Genomic DNA, 18,708 nt, shown 5'->3' with positions numbered 1-18,708 from the left:
CTGATACCTCAAATCTGCTGCAGTTACAGCTACAACCTTGGTATTGAGCAAGGATGAACAGCTATTGGCTTTCAGGTGAATATTTATCTTTAAGACAAAGAAATGAGAGGAAGCAGCCTAGATAACCACTTTCTCTCTGTGTTCTTCAAGAACAACTAGTTTATTTGTCCTAATGTGGTTATCGCAACCTCGGTCCCTCATTTACCAATATTCCCAAACCTTTCCTAACCTTTCACACTGGTCACCAACTGGTCTGCATAGTACATACATTTATGAAGATGCATAGATAGAGGAGACAGTCAGAACCTTTTTCCCCAGGGTGAAAATGTCCAACACTAGAGGGCATAGCTATGAAGTGAGAGGGGGAAAGTGTTATGGAGATGTACAGGGCAGGTTTTTTTTTTTTACACAGAGAGTAGTGGGGGCCTGGAACACATTGCCAGGGGTGGTGGTGGAGGCAGATATGAAAGTGGCGTTTAAGATGCTTATAGGTGGCCACAGGGATGTACAGGTAATAAATGGATCATGTACAGACAGATGAGCAGTTTAACTTGGCAACATGTTTGGCACAAACATTGTGGGCCGAGGGGCCCATTCTTGTGCTATACATTTCTATGCTCTTATGTACATGGCTACAGAAGAAAATAAGTGACTGTAAAATAATTATTACAAGTAAATTCGTAAAGGAATTCCTGCAACATCACCTAGAAAATCCTCGTGAACAAAATGCATTCTCGTGGTGTTTGTCTTCTATTTGTTCCTGTCTCTTATTGCTTTTATGCAGAGACTTCAATATGGCTGAGGAAAAGTTGTGGACATAGCCCAATCCATCATGGAGTGGATGGCGAGGGATAGTGGGGGCTAGTTTGCAGGATGGATTGGGCTACGTCCTTAACTCTCTGACATTTCTTGTGATCTTGGGAAGAACTGTTGCCAAACCCAGCTGTGACGATCTGGATAGGATGCTTCCTACAGTGCATCTGCAGCAGTTAGTAAGAGTCGTTGGAGACATGCTTAAACGTCCTTAGTCTTCTGAGGAAGTAGAGGCATTGGTGTGCTTTGTTGTGTGGTTGGCCCAGGGCAGGTTGTTGTTGATATTTATGTCAAAGAACTTGAAGCTCTTGACTATCTTCACCCTGACACCATTATGTGCAGGCAGATACGAGTTGATCTTGGCATCATGTTCAGCCATTGTGGGCCAAAGGGCCTGTTTTATGTTCTAAATGAATTCCAGTGATGGAAGAAATAGAATTAATTGAGTTTTAGCTTTAGATCTGAGCCACTAGTCTTTGGGTGCAACAGATGTCAAATCCATTCCAATGGCGATTTTTGTCCATGCACATTTAGATAAAAACAATATGCTGATTCTGCATCAGTTAAGGATTAATGAGTGGCCTGGTAAGGCTTGATGAACATATGAGGGAAGACATCAGCAACCTGCAAACTAATTTGATGCCAATGCTGCCTAATTGGAACATGTCTGTAACTGGATCATGTACAACTGAACATGGATTCAGTGGTAGGAAAGAATCTCTCCCCCCTTTACCACATCGCCATTTTTCCAGTGCATTTTAAAGGGATCATTAATTACCTGTGCATTTGTTGGTGACTCATTTTAATGGCTGTTGCATAGTTTTGTGTTTGGTATTATCTAAATTAGCCTGAAATTCCAGAAGTCGACGTGGAGTATTTTAGCATCAGATTTTGATTGGAAAATGGGCAGGCAGATGGGACCAGCTCATGAAGTCACCTTGGTCAGCATGGATAAGTTAGAACAATGTCTTGTTTCCATGCTGTAAAACTAAGACTATAACAACAAGCCATTGTCAGGTGGCAATGGTGGAATCATAAATGCTATCAGCTTGAAGAGGATAGGTCTGTACTATGGGAGCTAAAGTCATTACCAAGGACAGTTACTCCATCTTCTATGTTTCTCTTTTTGAGCACACATTGTTGATTACTGTGTCAAAACAGCTAACCCTTTTGAATACTGATATCCACTGTTATGATGACAATAACCTAAGACTGCAATGTAGAAAGTCGAGCTTGCATGATACAAGTATGTCCTTTTACCTCAGAAAGCAACCCTTGGGTTCCTTCTGTTGTGCTGTGTTGCAGGCTTAGATAATGAGCGTTAGATGCTGACTTATGATTATGTTGCTACCTTTCCCACAATGGTAAGAAAACTCTCCTCAAAGTCGATGTTGGTATCATCCAGGCTCCTGGACTTTCTGATGGCCATAGAATCGATCAACTATTTTCAGCTATGTGCGTCCATGAACTGGGCTGTCTCTGTAGTTTTGTATGAGAAGGAACTGCAGTCTGAAGAAGGGTCTCGACCCAAAACGTCACCCATTTCTTCTCTACAGAGATGCTGCCTGTCCCGCTGAGTTACTCCAGTATTTTGTGTCTATGTGTAGTTTTGTAGTCAAGAGTTACTTTATCTTTTGAGGAACTGAAGTTGCTTTCCCGTGCCCTGGCTGCAGGTCTAGTAACTCAGAAGTGTATATCTACAAGATGACTAAATAACATTTATGGTCAGTGTCTGATCTGGTGCAGGGTGAGTTAGGCAGAATGGTGCTGTGTTCTCATCTTGCAACCCTTTCTTGCTCTTCTACCACTGCTTGACTAGTTGCTGTCTTGACAGGAAAAAAGGACAGGGAAGTGGTGATGGGAGAAGTGTGAGGTGTATCTTTACACCTCTGCGTCTTTTGATTCAAGAAGGACAGTGAAGTGAGGGAAGGTGGGATTTGGGAAAGGGGTGGATAAAAGGATATTATCACCTTTCTTCATTTAGGCCCTAAATCAAGCCATTAATTTGATGTTGGGTGCCCCTTGTGAAAATGTTCTCCTGCATTGGGATAAATAAAACTGCAATGTTTGTCTTTTACTGTTCGTGCAATTGTTTGATTTATGCAACATCTTATACTGCCAAGGGAGGAAAAGGTGTTAATGAGTATCATGCAAATATTTATTTATTATGCCTATAATAACAGAAGAACTATCATAGTATGCAAGTTGTGAAATGTGAATGGTAGACTCAATACAGTACTAACTGAGTGACAGCCTGGTGGGACATTATAATATTAGCTTTAGTAGAAACAAGGAAGTACAGATGCTGATTTACAAAAAGGGATACAATGTACAGGAGTAATTCAGTGGGTCAGGCAGCAGCTCTGGAGAACATGGATCAGACACTTCAGAACAAGGATCCTGACCTGAAACTTCACCGATCTAAGCTCTCTAGAGATGCTGCCTGACCCACTCAGTTACTCCAGCACTTTGTTCCCTATACAATATTACCTTTGGTTTCTGTAGTATGGAATCTGTGATATCATGTGGTGTAAATAGACTCAAAATGTTGGAGTAACTCAGCAGGTCAAGCAGCATCTCTGGATAAAAGGAACGGGTGACTTTTCTGGTCGAGACCCTTCCGAAACGTCACTTATTCCTTTTCTCCAGTTACTCTAACATTTTGTGTCTATTTTTGGTGTGAACCAGCATCCGCAGTTCCTTCCTACATATCATGCCTTGTGTTGGGCAGTACAAGGCCAGTGCTGCAGTTCCTGAGATTTAAAAAAAACACATTTTATGGACCTTGATCGCATGTACAAGACCAATAAATGTCTTGAAGCTTGATTTCTACAATTGATTTTAACAGTTATCTCCTCTACAAGTGGTGAAAACAGCAAGGCATAACAATAATAGACACAAAGTGCACAACAATACTATGGCACCTGAAATGGCCTCTTAACTTAGCAATAAACAGCTAGTTATTTATGGTTGGACGGCACTGCCCATGTCTTATGGTTCCCTATAATCACACATCAGATAGATATGGCACTTGGAGAGACTGTCACAGACTTTGAGGTCTATGTGGAACCACTAATAAAATGATAAGAGAATAAACAGTGCGATCTGTACCGCAAGCATGGAAACCAGTTGATAATGTGTACCAGGATAAAAACAATGTGCAAGTTAATTCTATGTCTTTATTCCTGCATAGGGTTTTAGAGCCTAGGTTCAGCCTATGAAGCACCTTCTCCTAAGAATGGTTATTGATATTACAACGTTGCTCCCAATCTACCCTACATGTATATAATCAACCTAACAGGCGGAACAAGTACAGGAGGGGAGTATTCTTTAATATATTTTGTGGGATTGCTATGTAAACGTTTAATATGTTTTCTCTCTTCACTATTTTGGTGGACGTAATAATTCAGTTGAAGTATGTATTTTGCCAAACATTCTAAATGATATTCCTTTGAATATTATGATACAATGTCTTAGTTTACCTGTTATTGTGTTAAATCGCACTCTGAGACACAATTCTGCTTCACAGAGAATTATGCGCTTGCATGTTCCTATGGTAATTGTCACTGAGGCTGCTTATAAATTATTACTGTTGTATTTCTTCATATTGGCTTTTTCTTGCTCAGCACTGTACCATCTAAGTAGTTTTTTTTACAAATCTCTTCCTAAAAAGCAGTTGGGTTCAAACATTTTTTTAACCTGCTCAGTAGTACTCTATGTATGTCAAAATAATATTCACAGCTTATTTTATATGCGGAAGTTGGATCACATAGCACTGAGAGAGGCCATTTTAATTTTTCCTGAAGTAAGTTACGTTTTTGATCATTACCTGGTGAAATGGTAGATGCCATGAAATTGGACAAGGCACCATTCAGTGTGCCTGATATTTCCTGGTGGGCAACATCCATTTCTGCCCATATCAGCAAGAATCTCCAGACAACAGCTGTTGCGATTCAATGTCAGTGAAGCTCGGAGAACATCAGACCATTTAATGCCTTATTCACCAAAGTGATTGGCTTCTGACAACAAGAGACTCAAATGACCAGCTGGTAGGCTGCTCAAATACTTTCACAGAAAGTAGTGGTTCACAGAACTATCAGGAACGCTTGTGGCAGCACTTATCTGCGGAGATGCGTTAATGGGTGCTTCAGGGGTGTCACTCTTCAGAGCAATCCATTACAATAGGTTACTGGGGAAACAGGTCAAGTAACCAGGGAGGGCTGGGGACCTTGATGATGGTGAATTTGTATCCATTCCCAAAATTTCCTGAGACACCACCACAAGGTGTTTGAAAGTATCAGAGGAGCAATATCATCGCAGGCTGGGATTTTCATGGTTTGAGATCAATGAGAAATGTGACATTCTGCAGGATGACCTTTCATGCACTTCATGTCTGGACTGCACACTCTGCTTGTTAGGGTGATAGCTACTCTTAGTTTCCTGACCACTGAATCTCCAGGCAGCAGCAAATTTATGTTACATTTATCAATCTGCTGCTCACCACGGCTTCCAGATCAGTCAGCCAGTCTATCCTTTAAGGATGGAATGAGTTCATCTACTTGGATTTCAGAAAGGAGACAGTGGCATCTTGGGCTCATGGATTTGTCAGCATTGCTGTTGCCCATGAGTAGAAGCAGCCACTGATTTTTTTGTGGCTGCCACAACCTGGGTCTTTTTGTGTTCCAGTTTCCTAGCTTCTGACAGCAGTGTGCATTCCAACCTCAGCAGCTGAGTCGGAGGAAGGGTCTTGAACCGAAACATCACCCAGATGCTGCCTATCCCACTGAGTTACTCCAGCTTTTTGTGTCTATCTGTAGTGAGCGACATTTCTTGGAGGATCTCCACTCAATGGTGGAGCTTGGGAACTGAGCCTGAACCTGATGGGACTCAACCACAAGATGAACCACAGATGAAGCCGAGCTCCTTTGCTCTTGAGGAGGAATGTGATCACCTCCAAACTGGTGAAGAGTTGCATTTGAGAAGAACTCCTCCTTTCCAGCCTCCCTTCTATTCATTACTGTTTTATGGTAAATGGAGGATGGGAGGGACATAGAGTAACTTTTTCATTAATCTCTATTTGGTGGTGACTTCTGTGTGGATGGTGAAGAGGAGAATTTCAGTGATGGGGTGAGGTTTGTGAATGGTGTAGGGAAGTTGTGGACTGAGTGTGCAGTTATCACTGTCATTGTGCACTTGTGCAGCAGCAGCAGCAGCAGATTTTCCACAACTTGCACACCATGCCTTCTGCTTAATTTGGCAAATCTTGTGAGACATGATATTTATTGTAACGTTGTTCCCTTGAGCATAGATTCCCAGTTTTGGATAAGACAATTCAAGCGATTCCAAAGACGTGCAGGTTTGTAGGTTAAATTGACTTCTGAAAATTACCCCTTGTGTGCAGGATAGAACTAGTAAACAAAGATATCATTGGTCGGCGTGGACTTGGTGAGCCGAAGGGCTTGTTTCCACGCTGTATCTCTAAACTAAACAAAACAATGCCTGGCTTTCCTTAAACTGACCCTGGTCGGTTTCCGTGATCTTGAATGTATCTCAGCTCTAAGCATTTCTTTATCGCTGTGAATTGCGGAGGCTCTCTCCCATTCTCCTGCAGTCTCTCTCTCCATGGCAACCACACTGTGTGCTGCTGCTGCTGTCTGACATTCATGAGGATGTGACTTTAAGGGTTGGCACCTTTCTCTGACTGCAGCTGTGATGAACGTAGGTTCCATTTTACAACATATTCTGGACATTAGAAACACCCTAACATTACTGCACATTTGTTTTTTATTAAATTAGCAATCTTTGCAGCTATGGGAAAAAATACCCAGTCCTAATTCTGAGCAATAATTCCTGGAAACATGCTGAATGTTTACTATAGTTTCCGCATTTATTTCTGGAGCAATTGTTTAATGATATTTCTCATGTTTGTAAGCTATAACATAAATGAAACACCAGTATTAGCAAACAGCAAGGCCTAGACAATAGGCATGGCATGAGAAAGCTTGTTAATCCCTTCATTAGGGTGGGTCAAACAGCATTCTCTTCGGAGTGCTCACTATCAGTAAACTCAGTACCACAAACAATCCAAGCCATCCTACTGATCTGTCTTCAATAAGACTTTATTTTGTATGTTTTGTCTATGTTGAACACATGTGGGAAATTGCATAGTTCTGGGGTCAGGTCTGGTCTGATGTCACGGAGAGTAAATGCAAGGGGGTAAGGGCAATGGACCATAAATGGAGGGGTCAGAGCAAATGTTGAAAGTCATGGATGATCCAGTCATTGGGTGTGGGTGGGAGGGTGGTGAAATCAGGTGAGGATTGGTTGTCAGGATCATTGGAAGGAAAGGATCTTATGAGAGTGGCTAGAGGGAGGAGTGGATGAGTTGAGGGTTAGGTTAGCAGTCTAGGATAGAGTTGAGGGTTAGTGGTTTGTGAGGTATTAGAGGAATTATAGAGGAGCGTTGGAGTCATAGAGGAGTTATTTTTATTTGTGGTTAGAGAAGGAGACTGTATCAATGGGGCAGATAAAAATACCAGAAGTAACTAGTGAAACAGTCAGAGATAAGGGTGTAGCAAAACCAATTGGTGGACAGATTAGTGTCCATTGCATTGATCATGTCTGTTGTAGCAGGAAGAATGTTCAAAAGGTCTACACTCTGAAAAAGGGCTACAAAACTGATTTTTCACTCCTTCTCTCATTGGAACACATGGGAGGCTAGAAATTTCCATGATCAATCCGATGAAAAATAATAGTCACCAAGTACTGTTTCAGTATTTTTTCAATACCAGGTCAACCAGAACTGCATACCATACTCCAAATGCGGCCTAACCAAAGTCCTGCATCAAAGAACTGCATTATGACCTCGACTATTATACTGACCAATGAAGGCAGGCAAACATATACTTTAAGAGCGATAGGATACAGGCAGTGGTTCACATGACCTTGTGAAAGGAAGGACACTGAGTGAAAAAAAACATGTTCACATGTTGCACGTTTCAGAGATCAGTCTGAAAGACCGAGCAGTGACCTTGTGAAGAGTTTGAATTAATTACCCTCATAATGTGTACCCAATGAATCGTGATCATGTGCTTGCTTTACATCACAAGTTAAGCAAGTACGAGAATAAATGTAACATTTATATCCATTTATTTTATTATTTTTAAATATGAAGCACTTTTCTGCAATGAACTATTCTGTGGCCTATTCTTGAACTGGCACATTTTCTGAAAGTGTCAAATGACATTTCTCCATGAAATACCACATTCTATAAATGACTGGCACAGCAATTTCAGTCCTGTTCCATGTATAAAGTGTCTTCCTGCACAGATTTGTTTTGGTAAGGAAAAGCTCATCGCCAAAAACAGATCTTGTTTATATTCAGTTCTAGTTGCTTAGGACTGGTACACATTGTTACTATGGTAGAGAATCTAAACGCACAGAACAACTGGCAGAGGGTAAAGCCAAAATTATCCTCTTCTCCATTTCTGTGCCTGATGTTTTTACATGTTTGTCAGCGCCTGTCAGAAAACTGCATCTTGATGATGATATATTGATACTTTGCAATAATAGCAATTCATTGCTCCTAATGGCAATTAATAATTGGACTTTGCTATTAATAATAGCAATTATTAATCGCTATTAATGCCTGCATGATTTTTCAGCCATTCACACTGGGGCAGTGCCAGGTCTTAACATTTCCACTAGAAGAGGAGTTTTGGAGACAGTTGCCTATACTGGATTAACAGGAGATCAGCATTTGACAGACAAACATAAGCAAAGAATATTGGATGCTAAGAATCTGGAAAAAAAAGATATTTAAGCACTTAGCAGATGATGCACCTCCTGCCTGAAGGTAGCAGTGAGAAAAGGGCATGGCCCAGATGGTGGGGTTCCTTGATGATACTGTGCAGTTCTTAAATGGCCACATTCCTGGAGAAGGCACTTCCACAATGTGCTTGGTAGGAACTCCTGGGATTAAGACCCAGCAATGAGGATACATTTTCAGGCTGTGATTGTTTGTAATTTAGAGAGGAATCTGCAGTTGTATTGTTTTCGTGGCCTGCTGCCCTTGCCCATCTTGGTTATAGTGTTTGTGAGGTGCTTCAGATTAGCCTAATTGAGTAACTGCATGGTATTTTTGGTATGGCGTTCACTTTGGTGATGGTGTTCGAGGAGCGGTGGGAAAGATTATCAGGGAGGTAAATGGGGTACCAATTAATTGGCTGCTTTTTCACAGGACGATACTGAATTTCTTGGATGTGTTGGGGCAGAATTCAACCAGGCACATTGACGGCATACTTTGTAGTTGATAGGAAGTGCCAGGTGGTGGCACCAGAGATGGCAGATACTGGAAAACGGAACAAAAAAGATTTGCTGGAGGAACTCAGCAGGTCAGGCAACTTCTGAGGAGGGAAATGCACTGTCGATGTTTTGGATTGAGACCTGTCATCTGGACTGAAGGAGGAGTGGGAAAGCAGCCGGGATAAAGATGTGGGAGAGAGTAGTGGGGCAAGAGCTAGCAAGTGATAGCTGGATCAGATTGGTTTGCAGATAACAGATGGGTGTGGGAGTGGAGGGAGGAGATAGCAACAGAGGTTGAGAGCTGAGAAGTGGAGAACAAAAAGCTGTAGATTCTGGAATGTGAAGAGTGGAACTAAATGATTGCAAAATAATTCAAGGTATTTGTTGGCGAGTCACTCTCTGCAGGGTATCCAGACTCTCACCTGCTCGTGTGTGCAAAATATATTATGTGTCCAGAGATTTGGTCAGTGGTGACCCCATCAAATGTTACCATTGAAATACTTGTCAGCAGAAATGCTGCTAAGTGTAAGGGGTGAGTAACTACAGTTTGTCTTGGAGATGCTCATAGGTTGTAATTCTCTGGCTAAAATGGTACTTGTCATTTATCAGTCCATGCCTGAATGTTGTGTGTGTGTGTTGCTGCATGCAGGGGTGGACTGCTTCATTTGCTGAGGAGTTGTTGATAGATATGCAGCCATCAGCAAATATCCCCACTGTTGACATTCTAATGGACGGAAGCTCATTGATGAAGCAACTTGCATGCATGGTTTTGACACTGTGTGGTGGAACTCCTACAGAGAAGTACTTGGGCTAGATGATTGAACTCACAACAACCGCTGTGCAGATGAGACTCCAACTATTGTGACATTTTCTGCTTGTGGGCTCTTGACCTTAATTTTTCCTATGCTCCTTGAAGCCACATTTGATTAATCCTGCTTTAACCTCAAAGGCAGTAATTCACACATCACTTCTGGAGCTCAGCTCTTTTTGTCAGTGACCAGATCTGAGGCTGGGCAGTCCGTGCAGTGACACAAACCAGGGCTCAGCAAGCCATGTTATTTGGACGCTGCTTGTGAGCACTGTTGGTGACATCTATCATCACTATGCTGATGCCAGAGTGAGCAATTCAGTGGTAATTGATTAGTTCAAATTTGTGGGAGGCATTATCTAGTAATTTCACTCCAAGAAGGGTCTCCGCCCGTAACGTCACCCATTCCTTCTCACCAGAGATGCTGCCTGGCCTGCTGAGTTACTCCAGTTTTTTGTGTCTATCTTCACTTGGAATACAATGTCTGTTTTGGGGGACATGTGATCCGCATGACCTGTACACTGTCACCAACTGAGAATAACTGGGGCTCAGTGCTGGGATTATTTCACTTTTTTGTTGTTGTAAACTAGCATCTGGAGTTCCTTGTAGCCTCTTTTCTTGAATTCCTTGTTCTAAATTAAAGTGCCTCAGTTTCTTCAATTTCCCTCTTAACTAAAGCCTGTCATCTTTGGAATCATTTGGAGAATCATTTCAAAACCCTCTGTTGGGCCATTGCATTCTTCCTAAAGTAAGTGCTCAAAATCAATTACATCTACTGCCTATGTGGTGATTGTTATAATTTTGGTTATACCCCTTTGATTTTGTGCTTTACATTCTTATTTTCAAACCTGGGAACAATTGTCCCAGATTTCTGTGTTTAATGAGCCACTTTCACTCACTATTCATTCACCTGCTAATTGCACTCATATCCAGAGCAGACACTTCACTGAGAACTTCGTAAAAACAGTACCTCATGATGAATCGATAGCAAAGCTGTCAAGTAGTTTGAATGTTCCCAAACAATAATATTGTCTAATTTCTAACATTTTTTTATTTACAAAAAAAATTACAGTTTGAAAAAATTACTGATTGAAAAGATTTGAAAAGGGCGACAGGGTTTCTCTGAGAGATTTGGTTTGCTCCGACACTCCAAAGGCGTCCAGGTTTGTAGGCTAATTGGTTTGGTATAAATGTAAAAACAAATTATCCTTAGTGTGTTTAGCATAGTGTTAGTGTGCAGGATTGCTGGTCGGTGCGGACTTGGTGGGCTGAAGGGCCTGTTTGTGCGCTGTATCTCTAAACTAAACTAAACTAAAATTAAATTAAAGATGTGCCGGGGATGGGGGGGGGAAGGAGGAATTGGCTTTTAGACATTACAGCTTGGTTTGGTTGTGGGAAAAGTGTCATAGGAGAGTTGCTGGGCATGTATGAGAGAGTACAAATTGCAGGGGTAATGGGTAATCAGAGTGTTAATGAGTAATGACCCATGGTATCACCCTTTTGGGAGCTGGCATTGATCTGATGAGCTGAATGGGCTCCTCTGGGTCATAATTATAAGGTGTAATCCTAAAAGCTCTAAAAAAATAATAATCAGCAATTGAATTTCTTCAACAGTCTTGATCCATTCTTAAAAATATAAATTGCCTGAAACTTTTCTCTCCCTTAAATGAACTTGTATCAGTGATATTTCTTCATCGACCTGAAATGATAATTTTGTTTCTCTCTTTTTATCTGCTGCATGAGCATTCAAAAAATATATATTTTTTATTTCAGGATCTTGGCCCACATTTATTCCCTATCCCTAATTTCTATGAGATTGTGCATGATGTGCTCCATCCCTGATCTGATTAGTGCTATTGGTATTGCCGGTCAATTCAGAGGGCATGTGAGAGTCAATCACGTAGGTTGGATCTTGAGTTACATATGGACCAGACCATGTAGGGATGGCAGATTTCTTCCCCTGAAGGTTATTAAAGAATCAGATGGTCTTTATAACAATGCAGTAGTGTTTATGATCATCATTTCTTAGGCCAGCTGTTGTTTTTACAAATTCTGTATTGTTAACTGAATTTAACTTCTGTGCTGGGATTTGAACTTTGGTATTTGGATTTCTACTATACCATCGCACTTTTTAAAATGTCAGTTTACAAGCATCTGCAGTGTTTGGTCTCCCATTGCAGGTTTTGCTATCTAGCAACTGTCAGGCTGGTAATTATGTACAAATCACACAGCATACCAGGCAAGGAAATATGTGTGGTTAAACACAAATTATGTCAGTTGCTCGATTGTTGTACCATGCTATTAGCTTTATTCAGCTAAATTACATAATTATTTCATTCCCCAACTCGTCTTCGAAATACCTGTATGTTGCAACATTTCTGTACGTGTACAATACGGACAAACTAAACACACCATACAAAATGAACGTATTTCCATTTCAGCCTATGAATTCCTGGCACAAGAGATAACATTGAATATAGAACAATACAGCACAGGCCCACAAAGTTTATGACGAACATAAGTTAAAGTAATCTCATCTGCCTGCATATGATCCACATCTCTCCATTCCCTGCATATGCATGTGGAATCAGTCATTTGAGATAGAAACATAATTGCTGATGAACACACCTTGAAAATAAAAAAATATTGCTGAAAAATCCTTTTCTCTCTTTCTTTTCTATTTTTCTCTATTCACTTTAACATTCAATGGCATTACCAACACTGAACCCTTGGTATCAACATCATGATGATCACAAATGACCAAGAATCAATTGGACCAGCCAAATACACACTGTGGCTACGAGAAGATCTAAGGTTGGGTATTCTGTGGCAAATAACTCAACTATTAACTCTGTAAAGACTTTCCACCACCTATAAGGCACAATTCTGGAGTGTAATGGAATATTCTTCATTTGCCTTGATGTGTGCAGCTCCAGCAGTATTCAAGATGCCTCACGCCATCCAGGACAAAGTGGCCTACTTGATTCATCCCATCAACTGCACTAAACATTCATCTTCTCCACAATTATGCACAATAGCTTCAATGTGCACCATATTCAAAATGCATAGCAGTTGTTTGCTTAGGCTCCTCAAATGGCATCCCCTACACTTACAACCTCTACCAACCAGGGACAGAGTTTTAGACACAGAGAAAACAATCACCTGAAGGTTGTTAACCAAGCAGTACCTGGTTCTGATTTGGAAATATATTCCCTTTTATCATCACTGGGTCTAGATCCTGAAACTCGACACCTAACATACAACTTTGTGGGAATACCTTAACCAGATTAATTCCAAGAAGCTCACCCTCCCTTCTTAAAGAAAATTAGGTACAGCTGATAAATTCTAGGCTTGCCAGAAATGCCTAGATCCAGAAAAATGAAACCATTAAAAAAAAATCTATATCCTCCCCAACCTCATTTCTTTCTTGTAATTGATTTGAATTTGCAATTTAATTTACACTTCCTGGGATCATTTAGATTACGAGATGAAAATAGGCACCGAGTGCCGTGATACTGAAACATGTGTAATTAAAAGTCTAGTTTTAATTGTCATTCGACCCAACTCGGTATAATTTGAATTTGCCTGGAGGAGCTAAAACAGGTACTTGGGGATTTACCAATCAAATCTAAAACCAGGTCAACCAGCACAGAAACAGGCCCTTCAGCCCCACTTGCCCATGTCAACCAAAATGCCCCATCTACATTAGTCCCACCTGTCCATGTTTGCCTCATATCCTTCTAAACCATGCACATGCCTCAACTACCTCCTCTGGCTGCTCGTTCCATATGCCCATTACTGTCTGTGTGAAAATGTTGCCCCTCAGGTTGTATTAGATCTTTCCATGCTCACTTTAAACCCATGTCCTCTGGTTCTTGATTCATCTACCCTGGGTAAAAGACTCTGTTCATTACCCCATCTATCCCCCTCAATAAGATCACCCCTCAGCCACCTACACTCCAATTAATAAAATAATTGATGTTAGGAGAAGGTATTAGCTCACATGTTTTGCATCAAATAGTTTGGAGCATCTTTAGTGAGGGCAAGCAGGTAATATGTGGTAAAGAGCTCTTTAAAATACTTCCAAGCTGCCATTCTAGCATATATGTCCTTTTGTGATAAATACTGTATAGGCTGAGTTTTTGTTCAAGGGAATATTTTGCTTGGGATCTACTGGAGACTCTCTAATGCCCAGGATCCTCCTCCCCATTTCAGGTTGTACACTGATCATTAACAGATCATCAACCCAATTGTAAGCACTTGCTTGTAGACACAAGGAAGTGCAGATGTTGGTTTACAAAAAAATACACACAGTGCTGGAGTAACTCAGGCTGAAGAAAGATCTCGACCGGAAACATCACCTATCCATGTCCACCAGAGATGCTGCCTGAGCTGCTGAGTTACTCCTGCACTTTGTAATCAGTTGTTTGCTTGTTCACACAGACCTCTGATTCCACGTAGACAGCACCACACCATCCCTGCCTCATGCTTTGATCAATGTCTATTGCCAGATCCCAAGTCTAATCAATTAAGCAAATGTTGGTTCGTAATCTTCATTGTATGACTGTATATATGCTGCAGTTTTCGCAATTATGTATTTCAAGACACTCCAAATGTTCATTGTCAACCCCACAAGCTGAGAGAAATTAGACTGTTTTTCACATTCATCATTTGAATACCAAAAAATAAGTTGTGAGGAAATAATTGCTTTTTCATATAAAGTAAACACCTTTGACATTTGCTGCTCTAGCCATTTGGATGTAAATTGAGTGTAACTATTTTCTTACAGTCAACTCAAGGTGATGACTTTTTTGAAAGGTGAGATGAGATTTAGATAAACAGGGAACACGAGCAAGTTTATTTTGGGTGGAGGGGCTTGCTTTGGCAACACCCATGTGGGCATTTTACAGTGAAATATGCCCTGTTGGCACACAGGGCTCAAGCTAATCCTGGACTGTAAATTCCTCAAATCACTCACTTATTTTTGGAAGTTAAGCCTTTTCTACTCAAACAAATACTGGCCTTGGATTTAAAGGCAGTTTAAGTGTGAAGTACATGAAAGAGAAAGTGAGCTGGGTGGAGGTACAGTGATTGATGGAGTTGATGGCTTCCATTTCTATTCCTGACATCTCTGCTTCCTGCTATAGCTGCCCGTCCCCTTTTGGGGCCTCTGGCTTCTTGTTCAGGCATCTGCTCCTCCTATCATGGCCTTCGGGCTTCTGCTGCCCATATAAAAGGCACTCTGTAGTCTTTCAAATCTTTCTTTTTACAGAGATCACCTTGGTCTAATTAAAAACCTGTGTAATTTGTCAGGACTGGGATATTAGAATATTAGAACACAAAATACTGGAGTTCTTCAGACTGAAGAAGGGCCCCGACCTGAAAAGTCACCCATTCCTTCTCTCCAGAGATGCTGCCTGTCCCGCTGAGTTACTCCAGCATTTTGTGTCTGTATCTGCAGTTCCTTCCTATACATTATATTTTGAGTATAATTGCTGCATTGAGGTAGTCCTTGACCTGTCAACGGAGCACAATACATTGAGCTTTTCAGTAGGAAGTACCTTTACTTAAATTCACTCACTCTTTCAGGTCTTGACGCAAGATACACAAAGCATGATCCCAGCACGGTCACCAATGTTGTGCCTCCACTGGGTGGAAGCTGGTAACTAAAACAGAAAATATCCACAAAAAAGAAAATGCTGCACATGCACAAAATGTCACGCAGCATCTGCGAAGATAAAATTATTCACTGTTTCAGGTTGATGACCGTTCATCAGAACAAGAACAAGTTATAAGGCAAATGTGTTTCATATTGCAGAGAAGGGCAGCAGTGCATAGAGCAAGGGAATGCCTGTGACAACCTGGAGGCTGCACAAGTGGAGGTGGCTGGCAGAAGTGTCCGAGTGGACCATGTGAAAGTCGAAGACGGAGGGAATTAACAAGAAAAATATAAAACCTGTGCGTTCTGTTTTAGTGCAGGAAGCACTAAGAAAACAAATATCAGCTCGTTATAAGACAATATGTTCATACAGTATGTTCCTTGTGTCTTGTTTATTTGTCTTATATTTTTAAGAATACTATCAAGCACAAGGTGTAGAATGCAGTTCAATCAGCTGATGAACCTCTCCTCCATTACCTTTGGATGAAATGTTTCCAACGTAAAGCAGAAATTACCACAAGGGAAAGAAAATATTGATAAATGTGGTGGGAAGGAGTAAAACCACAATTTTAGCTATATGAGAAGCAGTAATTATGGTGTGAGCAAACTTTTTTGCTTTTATTGTGTTATAATTTGGCGAGTTACAGTACATGAATGGTAGGATGGTATGTTTTGGCCAAGAGTACTCTGACTCATGCTGTTGTATTGTGGTATAACATTAATACCAGATAACATTAAGTCCATGTATTCTCTTTTGGTTTACAGGAACAAGATGATTTGGTATATTACCCCGTCTTTACACCAGCTGATGAATCAACACCTGCTGCATGATGTGGGATGAAATAACTCATTCTGAATCGATGTGTCGATACATGTTGAGAAAAACCTGAACTACAAGAGTAGAATTGGAAGAAAATAAACAGGTACATAAACCCATTGGAAAAAGTGGATCCCACACATGCTGTTTCTGCTACTATGTTAAGACAGAACCCAATCCTGTTCTGTAACTAATATTCAAGCACCATTTCGAAATGTATGTGATCTAATTTTGATGATATTGTTTTCCTCCTCACCTTGTGAAGGCCAAGGTATTTTTATTTTCATTTTATTTTTAGTTAATTTTACACAAAATGTGGAGGACATGTGCATCACAAGGGAATAAATTTAAATTTATATAGATGTTCTTACTATTCCAATCACACAATATGCCTATTACATATAATTTGAACCATTGAAAATACCAGATAATTAATTTGGGCTGCAAATATCCCAACTAAAATTTAACTTGTGGGGTCAACGATCAATTGTGGGCAGTGAATACTGTTCTGATACTGTGGATTTAATCTTGTGGGTAAATTGTTCAAATATCTATTTTTGTATATATGATATATGTTTTATAACAAATGATTGAGTTTACTCGTGATATGTTAATTATTAAAGCTATAGGGTTTTAGTTTAATTGATTTCAACTTCTTTGGAAGACCTGTTCAGTGTGACAGTGGTAAATATTTCAGTGAGAAATTCAGTTGCATTTTAACATGCTATGATTTGTTGGTGAGACCTAATGCATCTTTTCAAATTATCAATGCACTTTTGTCAGATCATTGTATCATTGTAATTAAAGACATCTACCTCAGTTTGATGTATTCACTCATTTTCCTTTTATTTATGTGATAATACATTTTTGACATTATTATGTGTTCTTGTATGGTGAAGCATTTTGGAAACCTCCATAAATACCTCAACATCTATGCCTCAGATGCCAGAGGTTATTGTGAAATGATCAACACAAATAAAAAGGAGAGGTTATGATTCCAGTCTAAGTGTTGGATATATAAAGAACAGGAATTAGAAGAAGCCTTTTGTTGCAACATTACCAGAATGATGAGTGTCTTGCCTCTAGTGGTGATCAATTCTAACATTCCATTCTTATACAGGTACCTGCAATACGAATATTCACATATCACCATTATATTTGTGATTTTAATGGGCTAACTGTTGTGTTTTCAGATGAATAGTTTGGGTTCTAAGCAGGCTGATTGAAAATTGATAAAAGACAAATCAGATCCAAGGGAGTAGATTTCCCTCTTCCATCGGAGTAGATTTTGTGTGATTGTTCAAAGGCCTCATCCGTTTCAAGGACTAGGCCTTCATTAGCGTTGAGTCAGAAGACTGCAGATAATTCTGAGATCATTGATCAATCTGCTGACTGTCACCTTAGCCAGAGAATCGCAGGTTTGTAGTAGGTTCCCTGGGTGGGAAACACCTGGCTCCTCACAAAGATAAAGTAAAATATATTGTTTGGCCCCTCTGGTATTGTGAAGAGTGTGACATATTGCACATTCCATCCAATATATTCCTAAATTGGCTTTAAGGTTAGAATGACATAAATAGAACCTTGATATAAATGGAGTCGACTGAGTGTCAGTGAGAATGGAATGGTGACAACAGAGACTGGAATGGTAAGCATGTCGATCCCATTTTAAATGGATACAGATCCATTTTTAAAAGGTATGAGGTCTTAAAATTAACTCGATGAAGACTTTTCTGAAAGAAACAATACGCATGTCAACCTGTTCCACATCCTTCTTAATCATAGTGTGGAAACAATTATTAAGACATTTATTGTGTTTATGGCAAGGAACTTTGTTTGGGACTGCTGTCTTCTGCCAGGTGACAGGAGGTGAATCATGATTGAATACAACTCCATATTTACTGCTTGAATGTGGGTTTCAGTTTCCCACTCGCCATTCACCATTTATTCTTCTGAGAGACGAGACAACGAGGACAACATGCCATGTCCATATTTGTCCTTATAGCGTGTTGACATAAACTTCACCGTACAATATTGGCAGACAAGATACTGTGATGCATATGGTGAACCCCGAGTACTGCGAATACTACATACTGAATATTACTACACCAAAATTTGCTGCAATCCAGCAATTAAGTGTTATGCGTTAAGGGTGTTGAGGATAATATATAAACAGTAAAAAGGTCAATGCTCTAGGGTACAATTCAACTCTGGTAATTTTTTCATTCTGTTCAAACCTTAGCCAACCGAGCACTATAGAGAGCTGCAGTTTGCCATTCATTTTATAGGTCCAGCCCTGGTTATACTTCC

At 40.3% G+C, this 18,708-nt stretch overlaps 1 long non-coding RNA gene across 1 annotated transcript in view; it reads left to right on the top strand.

Moving 5' to 3' along the window:
- LOC116985132 overlaps positions 1 to 17,220 on the top strand; it is a 35,253-nt gene extending 18,033 nt beyond the window's left edge. The window contains exon 2 of the long non-coding RNA XR_004415210.1: positions 16,350 to 17,220. This is a non-coding gene — a long non-coding RNA (uncharacterized LOC116985132). The remainder of the gene's footprint in view (positions 1 to 16,349) is intronic.
- The last annotated feature ends 1,488 nt before the right edge of the window (positions 17,221 to 18,708 follow it).

The sequence above is a fragment of the Amblyraja radiata genome, chromosome 21 (genome assembly GCF_010909765.2).
Source record: "Amblyraja radiata isolate CabotCenter1 chromosome 21, sAmbRad1.1.pri, whole genome shotgun sequence".
Lineage (NCBI taxonomy): Eukaryota > Metazoa > Chordata > Chondrichthyes > Rajiformes > Rajidae > Amblyraja > Amblyraja radiata.
Note: the sequence above shows the minus strand (reverse complement) of the source record. Positions and strands in the feature narration are given on the sequence as shown.